Genomic DNA, 26243 nt, shown 5'->3' on the forward strand with positions numbered 1-26243 from the left:
TGGCAATACAATCTCTGCCTCAAATATCTTACTTTAGTTTAACATAAATAAGTTTCAATAGTTGTGCAGCTACAGAATTACAAGGGCTATCATTGCTCCACCTACCAGCAATGATGATGTCCTCATTATTAGCCTGCTGGTGAGTGATCCACATCCAATGTCTCACTTTAGAGTCTACTTCCTTAGATAACTCCTAAGGAAGTTATCTTATAACTTCCTAACAATGGTCTTATATTGGATTCCCATGGAAACAGACTCTAAGAGATATTTGTGCTGGATCACCTGTGGGAAGGAAGTATAATTGGGCACAGGGAAATATTGAACTAGGATGCAGTATGACGAAAGGCCTCAATCAATCCCACAGGGAGCCCTGGACTTGGAATGGCCCTTCATAATCCTCCTGCCCTGAGAAAGATAGCCAGTCCTTTATACAACTGTGTGGACCAATAATTGGATATGGGATAGGAAGGGAGTGACCTGGGATGAAGTGGCTCTTCCTGGCTGATGACAGTTCTTGGAGAGGAACTCAGCTGAGCATTGTTAGTACCCAATACACTTTGAAGCTGGAGGAATAAGTACCTAAAAGAGTTTGGGATGGCATTCCACAGACTTCAGTACAAAGGCTTTAAAGAATTCTATGAGAATGAGAAAATGATAAATCTTCACTATTTATAACCAAGTTTTATCCATCAAATGTATATAAATCAGAGACAGAAAGTAACCGAATCGCTAGAATGGTGGGTCACAAAATTAGTGAACAATGGATATTTTCTGCAGAAGAGAGTGCTGCTAGAATTGTTGAGTAGTCACAGATACTGTCAGACAACAGATCTTGAAATATTGTTGTATCCTAAATGACGTTTCTGTTCTTCTAGAGACCTACCTGTGTATTTGCTGGGATGGTTTCCTGCCCACTCATGTCTCAAAGGATCCTCATTACACATGCCATGTATAAAAGTATCTGTATGAGTCTCCTTTCTTTTCAACTAAAGTAACTTAGTTTTTACAAGACAAATACTATTTAAGGAAAAATAGGAAAGCTTTGTCAAAGTCTCTTCAGGATTATTTATTATTCTTGAATTCTTTTGCTCATGTATATTTTTCAGTTGCTTGCAAATGTTTGTATTATCACGATCAAATTAACATAAATGTATGATGTGTAAAACTGCTCTTGATCCTTGTTTTGAGACTCATTGTCTGTGGTTTAATTTCCATGCCAAATTAAATAAATGTCATCATTTGTAATTCACATAATTTGTCATAAGAAAGTAGAATTAGGTCAATTAAATTTATATCAGGGCAATATGTTGTTTTAGATTATTCATTTGAACACAAAATCTAAATTGATATAAGTGCATTTGCATTAGTAATAACACAAGATTTATCATTATCTATAAAATTCATATTTCAGCATCTCCTGGACATCTATGAAATATCATCTATTCTGGTAGACTATATTCTTTTCATTTTTCCCCAGATTGTTGGCACTGAGACGTTTTAGAACACCAATTGGGTTTACTTTAGTAAATGATATATTGAAGGTAATCTCTCTCTAATGAGCGCATGGATAGTATTACATAGAATTATATTTCATTTAATTTAAATACTTCAATTAATACAGTTGACATAATCTTGTAGTTCCACATTTATAGCAGGACAAAACCACATTTTATTCAAGGATTTTTTTCAGCAAAATGGATTGCATTTAAATGTAAATTCAGTTTTATGAAGCTTAAGAAATACGTTTTATTGACATGGAGAAATTTGAAAAAGATAATGAACTGAAGAAACAGAGCAAGAATAATCCTTCAAATCTTAATCAGTTAAAGATGGGATATAGTTTCATAAAAGAGCATAGTTATACTAAAATAAGAAATAATTTAAATGTGGTAAAGAATAAAAATTATGTCATCATTATATTTATGTGAAAGGAAAGAATTAGCCGACAAAATTATTATGGTATATCAGCTGTTAGAATTTTATGAAGCTCTTTTTAGCGATATTATCATTTTTTACACATACCTTTTTGTGGTTTATTATTCCTATAAGCACATACTTTTAGGTTTTTTACTATTTAAAATGATATTGTATTAGTGCTAGAAACTGGGCATGTCATATGCAACTTTCTAAGGGACAGGTGCTATCTGCTGTATGTACTTAGATCAGAAACATTAGAAATAACGCTTAGCAATATTTGGACATAGCAAATTAAAAAAAACATCAAAATAGAACATGTTATAGTTTACATCTTAATTAAAGATAGGTTCAGCAGAATTGATATTCTAAAATTTTGAAAAGCCTGTTCGTTTTTGCAGTTGTAATAGATTATATAACTTTTAAAGAACATATTTTATAATAGTTGTAGATCACATAAACTATTAATATTTTATTCATTTTCCTAAGTGAAATACAATGCATTTATGTTACCTTTGTGTTCCAAGGAAAAAAAAGAGGGATCTTACTAAAACTATTCCATTATTAGCTTCTACAGTCACAGTTAAGATCCTTAGACTACAATTTCATTTACACAGAATTAATGTCACAATTATCAATGCCAACGACAAGCCTCAGGCTTTCATTTTATGGAAACTTTTTACTTTTGCAATTGAGTCTAAGTTATAAAAGCAGTAGGTATAGTTTTGGTTAGCAACATTTTTATTTCTATTGTTTCTTTTCACAGATAGTCATCTATAACAGTGTAGAACCTTCCATAAAGTAAGAGGAAGAGCAGCACACCTCTAATGTTTTACTTGGAAAACACTTGGACATTACCTCTAATGTCCTTACTTGGAATATTGTTGTAATTACGACAGATAGTAGGGAAAAGTGTAATTTGAAATATCTTACACATGTAGTCTAGAGATTGGACAAGTGAGTTATGTTGTCTTAAAATAAGAGCAATGAACTTAAGAGAAAAAACAAAATAGTTTTTGTTTAAATGCCGAACAACTAAAAGTCAGCTTCACATTTTCCTTCCTAGGGTAAGAAAAGTAACCTGTACAATACTTTAGACTCTAAAACGCATAACTTCAAAGTATTTATATTGACCAAGACATCGAGTTATTACAAAAAAATGTGTCAAACATAATTCACAGGAAGGGTCTGAATACGTTCAATAAAAAATATTCAAAACTCGTGTAAATTTATTCACTGATGGTTCTGCTCTACTTTTGGGAGCATTTTATATGGCAGGGATATTAATGTACATCCTTCCATTTATGAAAAATAAAATTGGAGTCAACAGCTGATGCCTCATAGGTGCCATTGTCAAGGTGGTGATACAAATAGTTTGGGAGTTAGTCACTGTTCCTGTAACTGAGGCTTTTCCCCTTTGTTGAGCTTACCTGTTTTGGTATGAAAAGACCTATGTATTATTTGTTTTCACTCGGGATTTTGGAAAACCTTACAGATTAACTGATAGATTCTATTAACAGAGTTTCAGTGGAAGGTACAGATCTTGAATTGATCACATTTTCTCATTTTGTTTTGTAACTTAGCACTGTGATAAACGGGTGCAGTTCTAATGTCTTTCTGACACACACTGTTATAATATCAAGAATTTAAGCACCCTGACTTTCTTCTTTAATGTCATGTGTCTTGTCCTTGTCAGGGCCAAATTTCTAAATAAATGTAGTGGATTGAATAGGCACTTTCACCTCCGTTTCCACCAAATCCCATTAGTGACAGGAAATGCTTTTCAAAAGACATATTCTCTCAAGAAAAAAGAGAACAGACAAAAGTGTAGAGACAAAGACATTTTGGGGACTGGAAAACAGATGATAAGTGGTGATTAACCCAGCAGTCCTGAAATCTAAGTTAGCAGTGAATAAAGCTGAATGATTTACCCTACCACATCTCCAAAAGGCTCAGAAATTAGTGGTATCTAGGACAAATTGATGGGCAAAATTAGGGCTAAAACTAAATGTTTAAGTTCTTTTTAAGAAGCTAAACCCCCACGTGTCTTCTTACTTTGAGAATCCAGATGGCTATTCCTCTCACACTCTGACAGAATATTTGAAGTGTATTTTCTAGAAAGCATAAAGCAGAACAAGGGACAGAAGGCACCGTTGAAGCAAAAGTACTGTAATAAAAGCAGGGACATTGACTGAAATTCATTGGATGAATATTGAGTCCCCACCCTTTTCTCCCATTTGGCTCCTGGAATGATGACAGCCAGACTTATAGCACCCAGGCAAGACAATATTGTATTGTGCTTTGGGAGTGCAGGTGGAATATCACCATCCAAAAAGAAAAAGACTTAAATGCCCTAAGATAAGATTTGCTTACTGAGCAAACACTTCCAGTGAATCCCACAGTCAACAAATCCATCCATGGATGTAAAACTTCCAATCAGCTTTTAACTGACCATCCCTTAAATAAGAGCAGGCAAATAAAGACCACCATATGCTTGATTAAACCACTATATCAAAATAAGAGACTAAACAAAAGAAAACAAAACAATTTGGAGGAAAGAGAAGAAACTTTAAAATATATATTTCAATAATATCTTTAGAGAAAAAAAGCTTCCATTTAGTAAGAACAGGCTGCTATATAAAAAGAACATGATCTTGGAAATAAAAAATTTGTGAGTACACATGAAAATCAAATAAAGTTTTCAATAAATGGATTTGTGGGTGAAGTTGAATAGGGGTTGAAGAAATAACAAAGAAATGGAGGGAATAAATAACCAAAAACTTAAATAAAAAAAAATCAAGAACTGAGGGACAGGAATGATTCAGATGCCATGGAGCAGATGTTGGCTGCCTAACTGCAGACCCCCCTGGCATACCATCCAAATGTCAGAAAGACTACTCTCTTTACTAACGAAATATCCAGACGTCTCTGAATTAGTGAAAACAGTGTTTTTGTGAGAGAAACACAACACTAAGCCATCTTGCATGGGATCAGATGGCTAGTCATTCCCTGCCCCTTACCACTCTTAAAGGTAAGGTAACTTAGAACTGGGTAAGAGGACCTTTCCAGTCCAGCCTAGACTGGCAGAAGCCAATTGTAACAGGCTGGGTAGACTGCTCTCCTAGTCTAGGTGGAGTCATCTACAAAAGATTTTCCAGGAACATATCACTTTCACTTGTTGTCCTAAAGTACCACCTCTCAGTAGATTAATAGTACCACCTCTCACCCTCAAATGTGTCCTGGTTTGGGAAAAAAAGCTAGATGGTCATTTTATCCATAGTGTCCATCTATTCTCTTCTCTTGTTAGCCCAAGAGTCTGTGAGTGGGAAAATGTCAGGAGTGACACAACTGTTGTTGAAAGACCAATGCCTAGATATAAAAATCCCTGCTTACACTTTTCTTTTTCCCCTCTTCTATCCTGACTCCTTTGTTTGGCTCATAAATCTGTATCAAGGGTTGAGTGACCACTAACATGAAGTTAATTGCTTTCTTCTCACTGGTTGTTGACGGCCTATTATATTTACCTTGCGGTATGTGACATTACATTTCTATGTCCAATCACCATGCTTCCTCATAGATAATGTACTAACTTTCCTAAATTCAGTGCAGGTGAAAATGAGTATATTATGACCATTTTTTGATCACGGGACTGAGAGAGTCTGGTAATGAATAAATGACTTCTTGGTCGCATCTGAGGTTATTTTCTTGGCTATGGGGTATGGTAAGGATGTTTCTAGGACCGTGGATCTCAACTGGTGGTGATTTTTCCCCCACTGAAGGGACATTTGATATTATCCAGGGACACTTTGGTTGTAATAATAGGGGCCATTGCTGGCAACTAGTGGGTAGAGGCCAGGGATACTGCTAAACATCCTACAACAGCCTCCACAACAAATAATTTTCTGCCCCAAAATGTCAACAGTGTTGAGATTGATAAACTTTGTTCTAGAAGAAGAAGTCTCTCATCTAATAAGAAGACAACACCTGAAATAATGGAAGGGCGAGTGGGCTGCATACTCTCTTGTAATTGGGTCCCCGAGGCAGAAATGCCACCCAGTTTACCTCATATTATTTGATACTTATTTAATAAGTGGTGGCCTTAAGTACCAATCTTTCATTGTATCTGCCAAAAGCTGGATTTACCAGGGAGAAGCCATTAGTCATTTCCGGGTCTACTAACAGCATTGCTTTGCTTGTGGAACCTGCTGGTGGATGTCTGACTATGAAGTAGTACCTGCCAATGAAATACTGTCAACAATGGAGCCAAGAATGGAAGGCCGAGCAAATCACGTAGGATGACTTTTCCTTTCTTGGGCTTGACAGAGATCATTGGAAGACACTTGAGAAAAATGCCTGGAGGTTCAGGTAAACATTTTTTTACCTCTTACATTGCAGCTGTGAATGTCAGTCTGGCTAAAACACTGTAGTCTAGAGAATGTTTGCCTACTGGTCTTTTCTTACAAATGGCCATTCCGATTTGCCTTTGAAGAATATGATCTTTACACTGGGAGTGGTACTCCTAACTATCTGTCAGCTTCTTCTTCAACAAAAGCAATGAATAGCATCTCAGTCATTACAGTTTGAAATTACTCAGGATAGCTGAAAGAAAAGATATTTTGCTTAGAGTGTACCCTTTGGGATCAGTGAAAAGACCAGAAATGTAAGGGTTAATAAGTCCCAGCCTGCTCTACTCCAGGCTGGCTTCCCAAGAAAGGAGTTGATTTCCTGTAAACCTTCACAGAAACTGCTTTGGTCCAGTGCTCAATCCTGGTCAGCCACAGGACTTGGAACCTAGCTTCCTGGCCAAATCAAGGTTCTGGCATGTTGAGCTGCTATTGTATCCTAGCCGTGATTACACTAAACAAGGGTCCAGTGCTTTCCTAATCATACAGCCTATAAATCTCAGAGACGTGTGGCAGCATAAGGAAAAATAAAGGGGCTAATAAAATAAAAGCACTCTAAGAGCTGAAGAAAAAGAAACTATAGCTGGCTGAAAATAGGAATTGAAATAACATGAGGATCTGGGATTAAATTTGAGACTTAATGATTAAGCAAAAGAGAAAGAGATTTGGGCATTCAAATGGAAAGAAATTTAAGAAACAGGATCCCACATTTATGTGAACATATGTACAAAAATTTCGTATCAAAATTTGCAACAGAAAATCTACAGTGATTTTCTAAATGTATTGAATGACAGTGGCTATCTTAAAGATAAATTGCTCTCAGAATCTAACGTAGAATGTAATGAGCACATATTATTTGCCAGCACAATGCTAAACTATTTCATCATAGGAGCTCTTTTAACAAATGAAATAAAGATTCAAATGCATTTGTCCAGTCAAATAAAATTCAGTTTAACAAATTATAATTTTAAAAATCTATACCTTAAAAATTATATTTAAACAAATCATTCATTCATCAATCTTTGGATATAGGACAAAAACTTTCATTCATTCAATGTGAGTTTGCTAATTAGGTTTTCCTTTGCTTCTTCTCAGGTAAATCATATCCATTAGTCATTTTCTTTGAAGGCTGTTTTCAGTTTCTCTACAATGAATGACTCAGAACTGAAAGTCACTTGTGAATCACTATGAGAACAGAATACTTCAAGATTATGTAAAGCTTCTCAATATTTTATAATTGTCTTATCTTTAATTCAATAGACAAGTTTTATTTGGGATTATTTTTATTAAATCTTTCCACGGTGCTCATAAAAACATTTCTCCCCTTTTTTTTAAATATAAGTATTTCAATTGTTAGTATTGTTGGGCTAGACTTATTGCATTAATGTCCCAGTTCCCACCAATCCCTATATCTATTCTTTTTGCCATGTAATCATGTAGTGGCTTGCCATTCTGAGTCTAGATCCAGCCATGTCTTGCTTTGTCATATGAGGTATAAGCAGTTGTGACAAGCAGAGACTTTAAAAACAAAATTGCACCTTTTTGCTTGCAGTGCTGCACCTCTGCCACAGAATATGGAATATGGAAGACATTTGGGCACATTGTCTCAGTAGTCAGTCTTGAGGCCAACCTAATATTGGCCTTATATGTCATTATGAGGCATAAATAACTTTTCTCCATATATGTGAGAGAAGCCATCAGTCTGACAATAACTGCCTAGCCAAGCCACAGCTGACCACAGAAACAGGAGTAAGCTCAGCCAGGGTCAGACAAGTGCAGCCCAGCTCAGCTGAACCCCTCCGAATCCTGAACTAAGTAAAGGTTTATTGTTAAATGCCACTGAGATTGTGTGGCTGTTTGTTACACATTAATGTGGCCCAGATACCTGATAGAGAAATTGGTGCAAGAAAGGAATGCTGATTAAAACAAACAAACCTAAAATATATGGCATAAGCTTTGTGACTGAGTGGTAAGAAAAAGCAAAAAACATGGTATAGTAACACCTCCAGGAGGCAGGAAAAAATGAGAGAAAACTGTTCTAAGAGGTTGGAAAATGGCTACCACATTACATAGTGGTGAAACATTTGTTAAAACTCTCTGAGAAAAAATCATAGCAGATAAGATGAGCAAACAGAAGTCCATTTTATTCTGATACTATTGCCAGCAACAGGGGAGAGAGTGATACCGAGCAATGGGCTCGCTCTGCTAGCCGAGATCTCAGCCAATTAATCACAATGAGTTAGGGATCAAAAAAGGAAGTTTAATTAGATTAGATTAGCCAGCAAATCGGAAGACAGCTGACTAATGCCTCAAAAAACCCATCTTCAAGGATTACAGAATCTTGAGGCAGTTACTTAGGGAAAACAGGCAGTGAGAATGGGCTCCAGGGATGTTCGTCTCCAGGCATGACAGGCTCCAGGCATCACATTGTTCCATTCTTCTCTCCACTGTGATGGATGCCTTGTAAGTGTGTTTCCCACTTGTGGTCAGCCTGTTCCTGGAGAGAAACTCGTAGAGCAAAGTTTTAATTTATCAAGCTATCGGAGAGTACATATGTAAACAGAGGCCATGAATCGGAAGAGCATGTGAATTTTTCAGAATACGTGCAGAGCAGTGAGTAGTCACACAGAGGAAGGGCTGGGGTCGTTTGGTGTAACAAGATGGCCTTGCTTCTGTTCATTTACAAGAGCACGGAGCAAGTGTGGAAACTCAGCTCCACTGAAAGGAAAGCAGGCAAGTTGTTAAGAGCTGAGGTAGCGGATCATAGGCCATCTGTGTTTCCTAACTGGCTTTACTCAAAGAAAAAGTAAACTTTCTTCTATCTTCCTGGGAACAGGTGGTTTCACAGCTTGGAACAAGGCATCCACTGAAGTTGGGCTTCTACCTCCAATGGAGACTGGGAGAGAGGGGCTCTGTCTTCCTTGATGATGCAGTTCAAAGGTATGGGTCCCAGGTCCTAAAGAAAGACAATCTTGGATTATAAAACTAGAAAGAGGCTTTTAAAAAGATTCACATCTCAAAGGGTCAGAGAAAGAATTTATAATTACACGTGTTCTAAAGTAAATGCTCTGGATAAGGGAAGTCAGGGGACTAGACTCAGGAAGAAGCCAGTCTAAAGTTTAGTCAAGCTGAGGGGAACTTGAAGGCCTTCTTGGTCACCCATGGCAACTTGAAAACTAGAAAAACATCTAACAAACTTTAGGACATGAGTAAACAGATTTCCAGGTAGATTGTTTAATGTATACTTTTACTAGATCTCTGTAATTTTATACAAGAACAAGATGGTAAGAAAATAAGTGGCCAGTTTGTTTAGAGGAAATATAGAGATCTCAGGATTTGCTAGGTTGAAAATTAAAACTGTTTCTCACATCCAGCCTTCCACACTAGTAAGATGTTAGAAATTAAGACATGGTCTTAGGCTAACAATAGAATCAAGAGTATGGATGTGATACTTGTTAAAACCTTTGGAAGAATTACGATGATGTCATTTCAGTTGTGCAAAAGAGCCTCTGGGACTATTAAGGTTCTTTTCTATAGCAGACTACCATGCCAAAATTAGTAGTGATAAGTCTAGAAAGAGAGTCCTGAAAAGCAACATTAGTGTAACTTTTGGCACGTGGAATAGAACAGGATAACATGTATTAAAAGCCCAGAATTTTGGGGCCAGCCCAGTGGTATAGTGGTTAAGTTTGCGTGCTCTGCTTCGGCAGCCCAGGGTTTGCGGGTTCGGGTCCTGGGCACGGACATCCACACCACTTACCAAGCCATGCTGTGGTGGCATCCCACATGCTAAATACAGGAAGATTGGCACAGATGTTAGCTCAGGGCCAATCTTTCTCACCAAAGAAAATAATAATAATAAAGCCCAGAGTTTTTGAGACATACTGGCGGAAGCATCACCAGTCTGTACTAAAAGACTGAGATCACTTCAAATTTATAAAAGCTTCTGGCCTCTCATCTTTTTATAGGCAGAATGCAGACTGAGAAAGTTATACAAAGGGCAAATTTTCCAGCAACCTTTTCAGAAATTAATGAAGAGGGAGATGTTGTAAAGGAGCTCCCTTCCAGTGGGCAAATTCAAGAGCTCTGGAGAACAATGGACTGGAGAGGAGAGAAGAATCAAACCTCAAACAAAAAACATTTTCCATCCAGGAGCAGGGGGACTTGACAACATTTGCCCCAAAAAATATCAGAACTTCTATGGACTAATGACTGCTAAGTGTTTTCTATTCGTCCCCTTTTGCAATGGAAGTTTGTTCTGTGGTTATACTGCTCCTATTTCTTCGTTGTCTATTTAGTTCATTCTCTGCACTAGGAGGTGCTACATCCAGACCTGATGCAGATCCTATGATTCTATACTCTGAGCTTGATTCTGTAATTGGATGTGACTTTGGGTATCCTGAGTTAGGTTGTGTATATTTTGAATGTAGGAAGGGCATGAAAAATCACTATCAGAGCGTGGACTATGGTAGATTGCCTAAGTAGCGCCAATTCTTCACCAATAACTGTATCCACTCCTTTTGTTATAAAATCTACTACTTCTCTCTTACTCTGATTTTCTGTTGAGTTATATAACGTGCTTTGGCCAATGGTATGTTAGTAGATACAACGCAAGCAGAGACTTGAAAAACCAATTTCATAGTTATAATATCATTCTTGTACTTCTGCCACAGCCAAGCCCAAGCTAGCCAGCAGGAGGATGAAAGATACATGGAACAAAGCTGAGTTTCTTAAATTATGCCATCTGTGGCCATTTTAGACCAGCTGACAATCAGTCAACCAGTATAAGCCAACCTTATAATTAACTGCAAATGCATGAATAAACCAGAAAGCCCACCCAAGCTCACAGCTAAACCCCACAAATTCATTAACCCAACAAAGATTTATTATTCTATGCCACTAATATTTTGAGTTCTTTGTTACGCAACATTATCATACAATAGACAACAGATACAACTATTTACTTTAATGTCATTATAATCACAAGTACAATTGGTCTAAATAGATTTGAGAATAGATGAGATCGATGGGAGCAAAATTGTAAGCAATTACTAGAGGTTAGCTTTTTGCAATTTAAAAGAAATTTTTTTTCCCCAGTAATTATTAATCAAGAAATTTTTCAACATGTGGAAACATCAACAATCTTGTATTCTAGATCTACAGATGCTTCTACTGTTGACCTATTCGGGAAATATTTAGGAAGTCTCTTTAATTTCTTTGAAGAACGTTGGGACTTCATACTGACAACTTTGGAGTACATTATCCATATTATATTAACATTTTTTAAAATTTTAAATCAATTGGTTGATAACACCTAATTTTAAGGAGCAGACCCTTTACTGTGTTTTTTAAAACCAACCAGATGTCATTGTTTAAGGTACAAATTTGCAATGAATAGTAAATAAGTCCTCGAGTCCTACAGTATAGTGAATATAGACAACTATATTAAATTATAATCATCAAACTTGCTAAGAGACTAGATCTTAATTATTCCATCCACTAAAAGGAAATTATAATTATGTGACATGATCGAGGTGCTAATTATTGCTACAATGACAATCACATTACAACATAGGAATGTATTAAATTAACATGTCATACATCTTAAATTCACACAATATTATTTGTCAAATATGTTTCAAGTAAAAAAAAAAAGATGAACCAAATTCCTGAGGATTATAGCTCTTGATGAAATGTATAATTTTGATAAATACTAAAATGGAGCATTATAACTTAAGTAAACTCATACAACTTTTCTACAAAAAAATGACTAAATAATTCCTAATCTAAATATTCATATTTTAGGTAAAGGAATAGATTCAGAGAAGTATATTTTTACACACTAATTGCCATGTATTACAGAGAATCTTGCTGCTTCTATCTTTGGTTTAAATAGGCTAAAGAATATATTTGAAAATACTAGTCTCTGAGAAAAAATAAATGGATAGAATTCAATCCAATCTGGCAAATATTATTGCTTAATGGAATGGAAACATAAGTAAAAAATATTACTATCATTTTCCATTTGCAGTGTTAATTTTATCCTAGATAACATAATAAAAACATCTTATTCAGTATATTTTTTCATGAAGACTTTTTTCCCCAATCTGATGTTGTTAAACAGTTTTTAAAAATAAATGATGAAATTTAAAGTCCTCAGATATTATAAATAGTCCTGATATCAGGAAAATATCTAATATTGTTTGTTAATTTTTATATCATGTTTCACCTTGAGGTGGTTTCAGACAAAAATGTAAAGCATGTCCACTTAAATTGTTGTGTTTCTGTGGTAACAAACTCTGACAATAAAATGTTTTATTGTAGTTATGTTGTTTTACTTACCGGCGTAATTCAAGTGTGTTCCCAATTTCCCCACCTCAAAGGAAGGTCCTTTATGCCTGAAGGAGGGAAATCTGCCATGGATGTAGAACAGTCCATTACACCATTTCTCATGACCTGCCTTGAGGGAGCTGTTCTCACTCAAGCCTCTCCATCAGAACAAGGTGTCTTCTTTTTAACACTGTGTGATTGCTCCCACAGTCTGTTCCTGGTTGGGGTGGATGGAGTGGGGGTTTCTGAAGAAGGAAGACAGTGCTGGGCTGGAACTGCTGATGTCTTTTTACTTTTTTCTTCTCATTTCTTCTCTGAAGTTTGTCCTGGCTCCCTTTCTCCACTTAAGTAAAGTTAATGCTGATTCTTCTATCTTGCTCAAAATCTACACCTGGTGGTATCACTATACGCATCTCATTGTATTGAAATTAATTATTGGCATAAGGTCCTCAACTAGGATTTATTTAGAATTTAATTATACTAATAATTTTCAGTATATTTATTTAGCTTGTCTAGTGTTCCAGAGTATAATCTGGAAGGTGATAATTTAAATATCTGATATATGATGAAAGGATATTGAATCTGGCATTAATTAAATACAGTTTCTTTAAAAACAATGACAATATTTCATGAACCTTCACTTTTCCAGTAAGGAGCAATTTAGTTCATTAGATATGGCAAGTATTGGGCCTAGTAGGTATGCAATTAATGTTTGTAATTTCATTTGAATTGGTTTAGAATTTTCTCATTTTTAATTATACTTATATTTCACACAAAAATGAAGAGAATTTTGTATCAGCCTCATTCACTTTACTGAGCTGATTATGTAAATGCTACAGATACATCAATTATTTTTCTCACTTCCACCACACTTCTTGTAAGTGAGTTTGTCAATGCCTTTTGCCTTGTTGTGCCTGTTAATTGTAGAAATCAAGGTTTATATCTTTGGTATATTTTAGTAGCATGAATAAAACTTAAGTTTCTTTTAAAAGGGCTATGATTAATAATAATATCCGGTTATTTGAGCTAATATAGCCAAAACAAAGGCAAGAAAATTATTTGAGAAAATACGCATGTAAATTAAATATATCACAGTCTTCTCGTAAATATGATCTTATAAATATTTCTATACCAAACTTCCAAAATTAAAGCATAAAATCTCAGTAATTTTAGTGGTATTTAGAGTGGCAAATTTACCCATTAATTGTACAAGAAAAAATTATGTAGGGAGAGGGAGAGATTTATTAGGATAAGAAAAGAAAAAGAGAGATATAGAAAAACCCAGAAAATAAAAAATGTTCTTTGTCAGGTATTTCTATTTGCATAAGGAAGGAAACTACATTTCTACCAGTAGAAATCAGCATAAGATGCACTGATAAATGGCATGCCATTTCTGACAAGCACTTATAATGAGAGTGACCTAGAGTGTTATGACCTGTTCCCTTAGCAGAAGAGCTACCCAAATTATCTTTCACAATCGCTTTAGTGACGACTAGAAAAGACAATAGAATACAAGTCATAAGGCAGAATTCTTATGCAACACAAGTTAAATTACATCTTCTCTGAGGTAAGAGACTATAACTTACATATCTTCTTTGATTTTAATGGAATTTATTCCTTGCCTTCCTCTCAGTAAGCACTCAAACAAGTTGATTGCTTAATGGATACCAGAGCAATGGAGACTTTACTTCTAAAAGAAAGATAAAACAATAATTTTCATGACTTTATCATTTTAAAGAAATTCACATATATTCTCACATAGAGAGGGAATGTGATGTTATAGGCAGAGCTGAAATAATCATTAATAGATCTGTGCTAGAATCCTAATTTTATCAATAATTTGTCCATAGACAGTTCACTTGCATTTTCTTGGCATAATTGCTTTATGTGGGGGAAAAAAGAGGTTGAACTAGATCAATTGCACCATCTTGCAAGTTCCATCGATCTATCAATATCTTAAGATAATATTTATATTGAAAACCATGCTGTCCCTTGTAACTAATTTATTGCATACATGTATTAGATACATTTATCCTACTCATACTGATGGTGGTTGTATTTGTTTTCTGTCACTGCATAACAAATTGCCCTAAAACAGTATACACTTATTATCTCACAGCTTCTATGGGTCAGGAGGCTGGGCCTGACTTAGGATCTCTGCTCAAGGTCTCACAAGCTGAAATCAAGATGTTCACTGGGCTGTGTTCTTCTCTGGACAGTCAACCGGGAAAGGGTCCATCTCTAAGCTCCCTCAGGTTGCTGGCAAAATGCATTTCCTTGTGGCTATAGAATTCATGACAGTTTGCTTCTTCAAAGCCAGCAATGGAGATGGAAAGTCTCTGCTTCTTCAAGTCTCTGACTTCAGGAAAGGCCTAGGCCCTCTTTTATGGGCTCACCTGATTATATCAGGCCCACCAAAAAAATTCTCTTTTGACTAACTCAAAATCAATTGATTAAAAGTCAACTGTAATTACATGTGCAAAATCCCTTACCATTGCATATAACATAATATAATCCCAGGAGTGATAAAGCATCAATCTTGCCATATTTTATTTCTTAGATGCAGATCACGGGTCCCGCCCACAGTCTTGGGAAAGAGATTGCACACAGACATGAATACTAGGGGGCAGAAATCATGTGGGCCTCTTTAGGGTATGCCCATCACACCAGCTCTATAACAAGCACTATGCTAAACCCTAGGATTAAAAAATATGAGTAAGACAATATACTTTTCCAAGAGTTTATAATCTAGTTGGAGATACCAAGTAGGCACACATATGGGTTCATAAGGATTACTGGCACCAGGTCTGAAGGGAAAGGAATGAGCGGTTCCACCCTAGCTGGAAACAGAAGTGAATAGGGAGGCAATGATGGGTTCCCAGAAAAGGGAACCCTGTGCTGAATCTCAAAGTCTTGCTCACAGATAAGATAGGCAAGTAGATTTAAGGAATGGGTCAAGTAACTTCAAGATATGTAAGATGGCATGTCATTGTGTGTTAGGAGAACAATAAACAGTTTAATCATTCTCTCCCTAGTATAGCGGTTATACTTGAAACTGTACAATATGTGTGCACTGCATAAATCAGGGTGCATGGTGTTTTCTGTATAGTGAATTCTGTGATTCCCAGATCTCCACCTTAGGAGCGAGACATTCTTTACCCAGGCTTTAGAATTTTTGGCTTCTGATAACTCAAAGCTGAGTCTCTCTACAGAAAATCCTTTTAACCAAAAGGAGCTACTTCTGCCAAGGTTATGTCCCATTGTTGGCAGCAGCTCACATCCGATGACTGGCGAAGGCCCTTGCTTCAATTCAATACATATCATCTGAAAGAATAAGTGTGATATATTGTTTAAAAGATGGCTACAACAATTCCTTCCTTGCTCCTTCACAATGTGACTTTGCTACTTTTCTCATCACTAAGAGGTGACACCTATTTTATGTTCCATTGAATATGGGATGAATTTGTGACAGGCTTTGACTAAGAATGTGGCAGAAGTAATGTCCTGGCTCTTCCAGAACCCACATCTCAAGAGGCCTTGAAACTTCTGCTTTCACCTCCTTTGAACACCATACGAAAGAAGACTGCCACGTTATAAAGAAGCCCAGGATGAAAGATCTTGTGGAGAGAGAGAAAGAGACCTAGCTGCCTCAGCTTTCACAACCTACCCATCAGCTGAAAGCAGCTGCATGAATGTGCCCAGACAAAAGTGCAGAGAAAGCACCCAGACTACCCATAGAATCAAGAGAAATAATATATCATTTTTCTTTATGTAACTAAGTTTTGGGATCATTTGTTAGGCAGCACTAGATAACACATAAATGTGTACTAATAGTACTAAAATATGTGGCATCAGCTTTGGGACAGGGCAGTAGGTGGAGATTAAAAGGATGATCTGAAAAAACCTGTTATTGGAGGCTAACAAAGCAATGAGGAAACTGTTATATGATGCTGGAAAAAGGGTAATCCATGTTTACGTAGGGTTAGAATAAACGGCAAGATAATTGCCTGCGTGTAACTTGGTAGTTTGAAATGTGCCTAACAAATTATGGATCTAAGAAGATTTCTACAGAAAACTTTGGAAATTGCTAGTTTTTGTTTGTTTTGTTTTTATTTATTCAGCTCTGTATTTCTAATATACAGGGAAAAAGAAAATGATTCATTTTGTAACCAAAAATTAGAGAACATATAAAGGAGATAGACTTGCTGGATTGGAAAATAAAACTGTTTCTCATCTGCTTTTCTTCAGCCATCAAAAGATACTCAAAGTAAATTAGAAGCTGAAAAATCAGGGACAAAGAGATCTGGGGAAGAGGCATATAGATGGACCTATGGATGTGAGCAAAAAGTGTGAAAATTATTGTTTTGCATATTAATGCTTAAAAGAGAGGATCTATCATGGAAGAGGCACTAACAATCATGTAGGCAGAATGACTCATTCAGGTGACATCTGCCAGGACCCAGTCCTGAAACAATGGGCTCTTGAATGGAATAGCCATGGTGGCAGGATAGAAGCTATGTATAAACCCAACTGTATGGGCTCCCACTCACCAAGGCTTACTCAGTTTATACTTCTGCTGGCAACTGTCACCTAGTCTATGCCTCTGATATGACACTACCTACAACTATCCATTTGGTGAATGAGGCAGTAAGTCCACCTTGACATATTCTGACTAGGAATTTGCCTTTCCTGATTGCAGGTCTCTGTAAATACCACTATCTGAAGATCCTCAGAGTATTTGCTCCAATAGACCTAGATTCCATAAATATTGTATTAAATCAAAGTACCCATTTTCCAGCAAAGTACATAGAAAAGAAGGCAAATAATCAGAAAATCCACTTGTCTTATAACATACTGTATGAACCAGAAGCTATTAGTCTGATAGAGTAAAAAAACAACTTTTTAAATGTTCAGCTGGAGTGCCAGATTGGGGATGATACCCTGGAATGATTAAGTGCCATTCTCCAGCACATAGTATACCCTAGAACAATGGCCATAATATGGTGTCCATATCAGTAGATAAAATCTCTGGTTGAGTCCAGTAACCAAGGGTAGAAGTAGGAGTGTAATGTCTTCCATCCTTCCCAGCGTTGCACTTAGTACACTTGTACTTCTCTTATGCAAGACTCAATGTCTAGAAGTCCCAGTTCCAGAGGGGGAATCATTATACCAGGGGTACGGCAAGTGTCCCATTAACCTGTAGGCACTACCACTTAGTCGCTTTGTGCTCCTTGAGCCAAGAGACCAGCAAGAATATCAGGGGGAGATAAGGCTGTTGAGAGAGTGTGGGGACAGGGAAGTGTACATTTGGCTGTGCACAGTAGGGTATCTTTCAGCAGTACCCTCACTAATTTTGAAGATAAAAAGTCACGGAGATCAGGGATTTAGACCCTTTAAGAATTATGGGGTAAACCACCTTAAGCAGAAGTACTAGCTGAGGATGAAGGGAGTCTAGAACAGGTACTAGAGGAGAGAGATGGTAAATATCAGTTGCAGCTTCTGGGGCTTTACTTTGCCCCACTTGCCTTCTACTCACAAGTTTTCCCAGGATAAAGACCAATCAGAATTGTAGCAAAACTGTTTCCAATTTGCATGAATTTATTATATAAAGCAAATTGATCAAACCTCCACAAAGAGTGGACTAATATGAATACTGTGCTGTGTCAGCCAGACCCCCCTGCAATATGGAGGCATTCATTCCCACAACACCTGGGAGTGGTACCTGCTGCTGTTCACAGCTCAGTACCTCTCACAAATTGCCCTGAGGGGACAGGAGCTATCTTATTTAAGGTTACCCCGCATCCTCCACCGTAGTTAACATTCAATGATGATTATTGTGGGAGCACAAAGCCCAGGTCCCCTCGCCTCAATCCAGGGCATCTCTGAAGGCCATTCAAGTTCAGAACATCCTAGGTCTAGTCAAGACGTCTGCTGTAAAAGCATCACACTAGTTCAACACCTCCTTCTGCTCGACCCTGGTTCCCTCACTCTTTTACAGATTTTTGGTTCTAAGAGCCACCCCCAATAAACTTCTGCATGTAAATCTCTGTTTCAGTGTCTGTTTCTGGGGAACCCAACTGTTCCTGGAGGATTTTATACGCCATATTATTAAAATTATAATTTGAACAGTGAGAGCCTCTTTCTTTGCTTGGGAGCAGTAATGATACAATCTGAAGTACAGAGCTGTAAAGAACTGGACTGGCACATCATTCCCTTTGTGGGTGAAGCTTCATATTTCATGCTTGATTTTCTCTTACTAAACTTTGTCTTCCAGTGCCCTTATTCAGTACATCTAGGAGAAAATGTGGCTTGTTTACACAGTCCTTTTAATTGTTGAAATGGAATAAGTCACCTTCTTACCGTCACTAATGTAGAGATTCACTGTCAAGTGGTTACTTCTGCACCAAGGTCGTTGGCTAGAGAACACATTTTGTAATTGATCTTGGCACAACATGAGCAATGTGGATAACTGATGAATAAGAAAGCCCCAGAAACAGTGCACACAGGAAGAGGATGGTCTCCAAAATTGTGGCCTTGGACAATTCTGAACACTTTGTTGAATGAGCAGATCATACACTATAATCAAAACAAAATATATATAAGCATATAGGTGCGCTGTACAAAATGTCAAGAGAAATGATTGTCCTTCTTGTGATGAAACGGAGATACTAAAATAACAATCAATTAAGCTACATTAATAGACTTATTTCAAATGTACTTGAAAAATAATAAAAATGTACAGTGACTAAAAATTCACATAAATATCTGAAGAAAATTCTAACATAAATTGCTGAGCAAAAAGAAAATCTATTCTGGGGCTGCCCGGTGGTGCAGCAGTTAAGTGCGCGCTCTGCTTTGACAGCCCGGGGTTCGCAGGTTCGGATCCCGGGTGCGCACTGATGCACCACTTGTCAAGCCATGCTGTGGTGGTGTCCCATATAAAGTAGAGAAAGATGGGCACGGATGTTAGCCCAGGGCCAATCTTCCTCAGCAAAAAGAGGTGGATTGGCATCAGATGTTAGCTCAGGGCTAGTCTTCTTCACAAAAAAAAAAAAAAGAAAGAAAATCTATTCTAAATGGCAGAATATCAATTTCATATTACTTTCTGTGAAAAAATAATGCCCTTATTGTTCATCGCTTTTTGAATAGCTTAAGCTGAAATGGTAATGCCTTTTTAGCATCTTAGTGCAGCCACTGATTCTGTGATTGATGGATATTGCATGGCATATGAAAAGAGTGAGATGCATTCTGAAAGTCTGACAGTGACCAAGACAGCTTTAACATTTCCTTCAGCTTGCCTAAAATTTTAGCCAGGCTTCTTCCTGACTCTAGACCTTGACCTTCCTTTGCTTAGAGCCTTTGCTTTAGAAAATTTTTCATTGTCAATTCCTTCTCTGCCCTTTGAGATGTAAATCTTCTTAAAAGCCTCTTGCCGGTTTTACACCCCAGGAATGTCTTTCTCGAGGACCTGAGAGCCATCCCATTGAAATGTAGTCATCAGGGAAGGTACAGCCCCTATCTCTCAGTCTCTGTGGACGGGTAGGAGCCCAACTTTGGTGGTTGACTAACTCCAAGTTGTAAAGCTACCTGTTGTCATGAAGATAGGAGAAAGTGTACTTTTCCTTTGAGTAAGGTCAATTATCAAACATGGATGACCTATGATTCCCCCACTCCAGGTTTTAAAAATTCTCTTGGCCTTTGTTTCAGCAAAGTTGAACTCAAGCTGTGTTCTGGCCTCTCTCCCTTATTGCAATAGCCTTGAATAAAGTCTTCCTTGCCTCTTTAAATTTATCTAGTGCATCTTTTGCTTTGACAACAGCATCGGATAATACCTCAAAATATATATTGAAGTGCTGCAATATCAATTCTCATATAAATCAGAAAATTGAAAAATTAGTGTTTTATATCAGCTGGTGGCTTAGCAATAATTATGCAGCATTTCCCACCTTCAGGGCTGATTACTGGGTAGCAGATAGGAGACATACATGAAATTAAAGCCTCATCCAGAGTCAAAAAGTTTCTCAAAAAGCTCTCTATAGTCACACAGGACCAATGTTTAAAGATGAGGACAGCGCCAGCCACAGTGACTCCCCAAGATCTGGTGTATATAGATTGTGAACGTCTTTAAAATTTTACTAACATCTAGTGAGATTATTATAGGATGCCAATTATTTGCCTATTTCAAATTATTCTTATCCATTCCTGCAGTATCCGTTATCTTGTACAATCACAGTGTACAAATAACTGGACTTAAATGTTTCATGTCACAATACCATGTGTTGGATTGTAGATTGGCATATTTCCTTTCTTTTACATCAGTCAGAGAAGTTATTGATAAACTCTAAATATCTCTGATTTTTCTATGTGACTCAATGTATAGTGATAAATTTAACTGCATAATTTAGCTGAGAATCTGAATACTCTTTATATCTGTAGGCTGAACTTACCTGTTCAGGACATTTCACATGTCCACTGTTTGTTCTATAAGAGATCATGGAATTGTTCTTTAACTTTAAGGAATCACAGATCCCTTGAGAATATAATCAAGTTACAGACTCTCTTCCCCACCATACTACATGTCCACAAAATATAAAGGGATTCAGATCTCTCCTACAACTCCTACTTTTATAACAGGAAATGATTCCTAACACAACTCTCTTGTGAATAGGTACGGATTATGAGATTGTGCAAAATTATTTTTAGATTGGACTTCCCATTAGTCTCAGAATTAGGACTGGTAGCCTGGCTCCTAATTCCTAAATTGTGTACTTTCTAATATCACACCATCAACAGTAAGTTAAAATATCAACTTTCTTACTTTGAAGTCCTCACAGGGCAACAAGACAAGACTGACAGGAGTGAATTTACATTGTTATGACTTCATAACCTTGGAAAGAAACTATTTTTTCAGCATTTGTTTTTTTTGTCCAGAGCCCTAACTCTCCATGTCTCTCCTTAGATGATGTTTCCTCCATTTTCTTGATCATTTTGGTTTTTCTACTCTGACCACCATTGTTCCATTTTCCTTGGTCTATGCGAGATTTGGGTTAAGTGTCCAATGAAGCAAAAATGTATAGATACAAGTGAAAACTATTTTCAAGAATCTGCATTATATATTTAGAAACATAAATATTTAGAAGAAGAAATAAAAAAAAATATTTGAAAGTTTAAGAAGAATCAAACCGAGGGTGAGGAAGGTGAGGATGCCTTCTTGATGTTACTTAGTTTGCAATATTTCAGAACCCATCTTGCTCTCTAAAATATGACTTTTTGAAAGTAGTTTTAAATGAACTGTGTAGCAGATTTGATTAGCCCCTCCTCTGCTCTTCCAAGTGACAAGTTCTACTTTGATTTTTTAAAAACTTGTTGCAAAGCACTAACATTTTCCCTTCCAACTTTAAATTTCGATTCTTCAAATATTTTATTAACTTTTGATCACTAGATGTGCTCAGTAAGAGAATTTAACAGCAAAGGAAAAAAAATGCATATTATTTATTAATTTGTATTTTCTAGTTTCCCCTTGGAAATGAGGTCAATATGCTAGGGAAGAATCATACATGCACAGCTCTAGACTTTGCATATAACACTTATGCAATCAATGTTGAATTGACGAAACTAGTGAGCGAGAACCAGGAGAACAAAAGTTACAAGGTACTGAATTTAGTCCTTTTACTCTTTGACCCAGAATTATAAGCTACTACATTTGCCTTGGATTTCAAATAATTTTTGATATTAATAATAGAGAGAAAATAGCCCAAATAGTCCATTTATGTATCAGAAATTATAGCTCTTGATGAATTTAAGTTTTACCATATGAGGAAAATTGCATCTCTTTCAGCAAACAAAAATAATAGCTGCATCTGAAAATAAATAAGCTTGGGATCTTTGATTAAACATTTGCCTAAAGTATTATATAGGATAAAACTAAAGATATATGCCCATTTGGATATTTTGGACTAAAAATTGACATGATACCTGAACTGATTTCCATTTTAGAGCCTAATATGCATGAAATTAAGACACACAAAAGATTTGGAAGAAGCCACTCCTTGGATGCTTTTGTGAGTTTAGATGTTTAACTAAGTCTGCTCTAAAATTAAATGTTTATCCAGAGGTGTGCAGAGTTGTGGAGCCTACACATCTGCAACACATAGTCAAGGCAACAAATGAAGAAAAATGAATTAGAACTCTAAATTTAGGAGGGTGAATTTGTTTTTTGTTAGGTCAATGGCCACATAAAGAATACGTTTTGAACACTAGATACTCCAGTTACCATGGCTACATAGCAAGTCACTCTAAATATTAGTAGCCTAAAACACCAATAATTTAATTTGCTCATGTAATTTGTAATTTGGGAAGTGCTTGGCAGGGACAGCTTGCCTCTGTTGAGCAGAGTGTCAGATGGAGTGGCTCAAAGGCAGAGGATAAAGTCATCTGAAAGCTTACTCACCTCATGTCTGACGATTGATGATGGGATGGCCCAAATAGCTGGGGGCTGGAAAAAGTAGGGCTTCTTGGACAGCTCCATCCTTTTTCTTTTTTTTTTTTTTTTTTTGTGAGGAGGATCAGCCCTGAGCTAACATCCATGGTAATCCTCCTCTTTTGGCTGAGGAAGACCAGCTCTGAGCTAACATCAATTGCCAATCCTCCTCCTTTTGTTCCCCTAAGCCCTAGTAGATAGTTGTATGTCGTAGTTGCACATCCTTCCAGTTGCTGTATGTGGGACGGGGCCTCAGCATGGCCAGACAAGCGGTGCATCCCGGCGCGCCTGGGATCCAAACCGGAGCCCCCAGCAGCGGAGCATGCGCACTTAACCACTAAGCCATGGGGCCAGCCCTGGACAGCTCCATCTTTATGTGGTATCTCCAGCGTGGAAGCTTCAGGGAGCCAGACTTCTCACGTGTTGGCTCAGGGAGCCCATGGAGCTTGTTCTGAGAGAGAGAGCCACATGGAAGGCATATTGCCTTTTTAGACCTGGTCTGGGAAGCCAGGTAGCATTAGTTCTGCTGTATTATATTGGTCCACATCGTTACAAAGGTTTGCCAAAGAGGAGAAAACTTAGAATCTCTAGCTCTCAATGGAGGAATGTTAACGTCATATTTCAAGAAGAGCATTTAGGATGGGATGTATATTGGCCCAGCAATCTGTGGAAAATACAAACTTTCCATAAATGATTAAGTCCACTTGCTTTAGCTTTAAGTAATTTATTTTTACAACTAGGTTTAACATTACAATGTTCTGGTTTGGAGGGTTCATGGGAATTTAAAAAAAACGAAGTTACTGAGCTTTTAGCAAATATCGGGTGCTGAGATAAACCCATGAAGCACAGCATCTTATTGTACCTTCCCAATGACTTTATGAGATAGTTACTATTGTCCTCATTTTGCAGATTAGAAAACAGAGATTTAGTAAGGTAGATAATTTTCCACAGGTATATGGTGGATGCACGTTTTGAATTCATATTTGACTGCTAAGTAATTGCTCTTACCAGCTCTGCTATTCCATCCTGGTCTCTCATTTTAGGGAGACAGATTTCAGAAATAAATTGGTTTACTTACGATCATACCGCTCCTTGGCCATTGATCAGAGCATAATGTCTGAGTTTCCCGAATCCCTGTCCACATCAGGCTGTTTCTGATGAGTAAAGTAGAAGGAAGAAATCTTGGCAGGTTACTTGCCGGAATTTTTTGGAAGGTGACATAATATTTAAATGGATCAGAGTAGGGCCAGAGTTTACTCTGGATAATAAGCCAGATCCTCAATGATCAATTCTCTTGATGGAAATGCTTACAAAATTGCTCTTATTACAGACTCATAGCAACTGTGCCAATATGTGCTAATGCACCCTGTTACCTCCAGGTGGCGCCGTCAGCCTTCAAGAAAGTCCTCTGCTGACCATGCCCCGAACCCCCATCTCAATTCAATAAATAAAAATTTAATGCTAGGTGTAAACAGACACTCATGGCCACTTTTCATCCTTTTGACCTTCTTTTCTATCTCTCTTCAGCCTTTGTGGTCCTTTTCTTCAATAAAAATTGGATGTCAGTAAAACAAAAAGAAAATTGGTAGTTTCTAACTGTATATACATCCATTTATACCACAACTATTTGTGATAAAAGATTTAACCCATTTTTTAAACTAAAACAAATTCTGAGTGCTAAAGTGATTTGCTAAATATCATACAATGACAAAAAGAAGATTTGAATTTGAGATGTTTGAACTAAAAAAAAAAAGTTGTTGGGGAGTGACGTCAGCATCATGGCGGAGTGAGCTTTCCCGTGAATTCTTCCCCCACAAAATACAACAAAAGTAACAGCCACAGATCAACAACGGAATCCCAGACAGTCAAAAGCTGGAGCGGAGGGATCCACACTGCCGCACATCTGAGAGCGGAACGTGCTGGGCCCCCGGAGGAAGTGGGGAGAGGTAAGGAGAACTCCGCTCCCTCCCCATCAGATCAGAAATCCGGTCCGCGCGGCTCCCAGAGAGGGGGGAGGGGCGGCCCTCGGCGGGAAACTGTAGCTCTTCGGGCTCTCTCAGCCAGTGGGAAACTCCCGCACAGAGGGCTCAGAGGAGCCACAGGGCTACCATCAACATCTGAGCAACCCAGAGAGCGGATAAAGAGGGGCAAACGAGAAGCCTCCCACGTCAGGGACCCAGAGGGCAAAAGAGAGAGCTCCCCCCTCCCCGCAACCCGGAGTCTGCAGCTCGACCAGATCTAGCGGTCCGAGGCAGACCTGAATAAACTGGACTGGACCCGTGGATCGCAGTGGGGAAAAGAAACAAAACAAAACTGCGGATCGCAGCAGAAAAACTGGGGCAGAGCGCAGGGGGCTTAGACTACACAGCCCTTTACCACCACACAGTGGCGGCAGGTGGAAATTGCAACCAGAGACTTCCAGGATGAGGAAAATCAAAACCAACACAGGAACCACAATGCAAAAATACATGAAATCACCAGACCAGAAACAAAATGACAAGCACCCAGAAATCAACCCCGAAGACACAGAAATCCATAAACTAAATGACAGAGATTTCAAAATAGCTATCAAAAACACTCAACGAAATACGAGACAACACAGACAAACAATTAAATGAGATTAGGAGTTTCTTCACAAAAGAGATTGAAATCATAAAGAAAAACCTATCAGGGCTGATGGAGATGAAGAACACAATGGAGGAGATAAAGGAGAATCTGGAATCTTTAAAGAACAGAGCTGACAATATGGAGGAAAGAATTAGTACTTTAGAGGATAGGAATACAGATATACTCCAGATGGAAGAAGAGAGAGAACTAAGACTAAAAAGAAATGAAGAAAGACTCCGAGAAATATCGGACTCTATTAGAAAATGTAACATAAGAATTATAGGTATTCCTGAGGGAGAGGAGAGGGAAAGAGGAACAGAGAGCCTATTCAAGGAAATAATAGCTGAAAATTTCCCAAATCTGGGGAAGGAGCAGGAAATACCAGTAAGCGAAGCCAACAGGACTCCTATATATATTAACAGACAAAGGCCTTCACCACGACACCTAGTGGTAAGGCTAGCCAGGGTCAACGACAAAGAAACAATATTAAGGGCAGCTAGACAAAAACA

The sequence above is a fragment of the Diceros bicornis genome, chromosome 6 (genome assembly GCF_020826845.1).
Source record: "Diceros bicornis minor isolate mBicDic1 chromosome 6, mDicBic1.mat.cur, whole genome shotgun sequence".
Taxonomy (NCBI): Eukaryota; Metazoa; Chordata; class Mammalia; order Perissodactyla; family Rhinocerotidae; genus Diceros; species Diceros bicornis.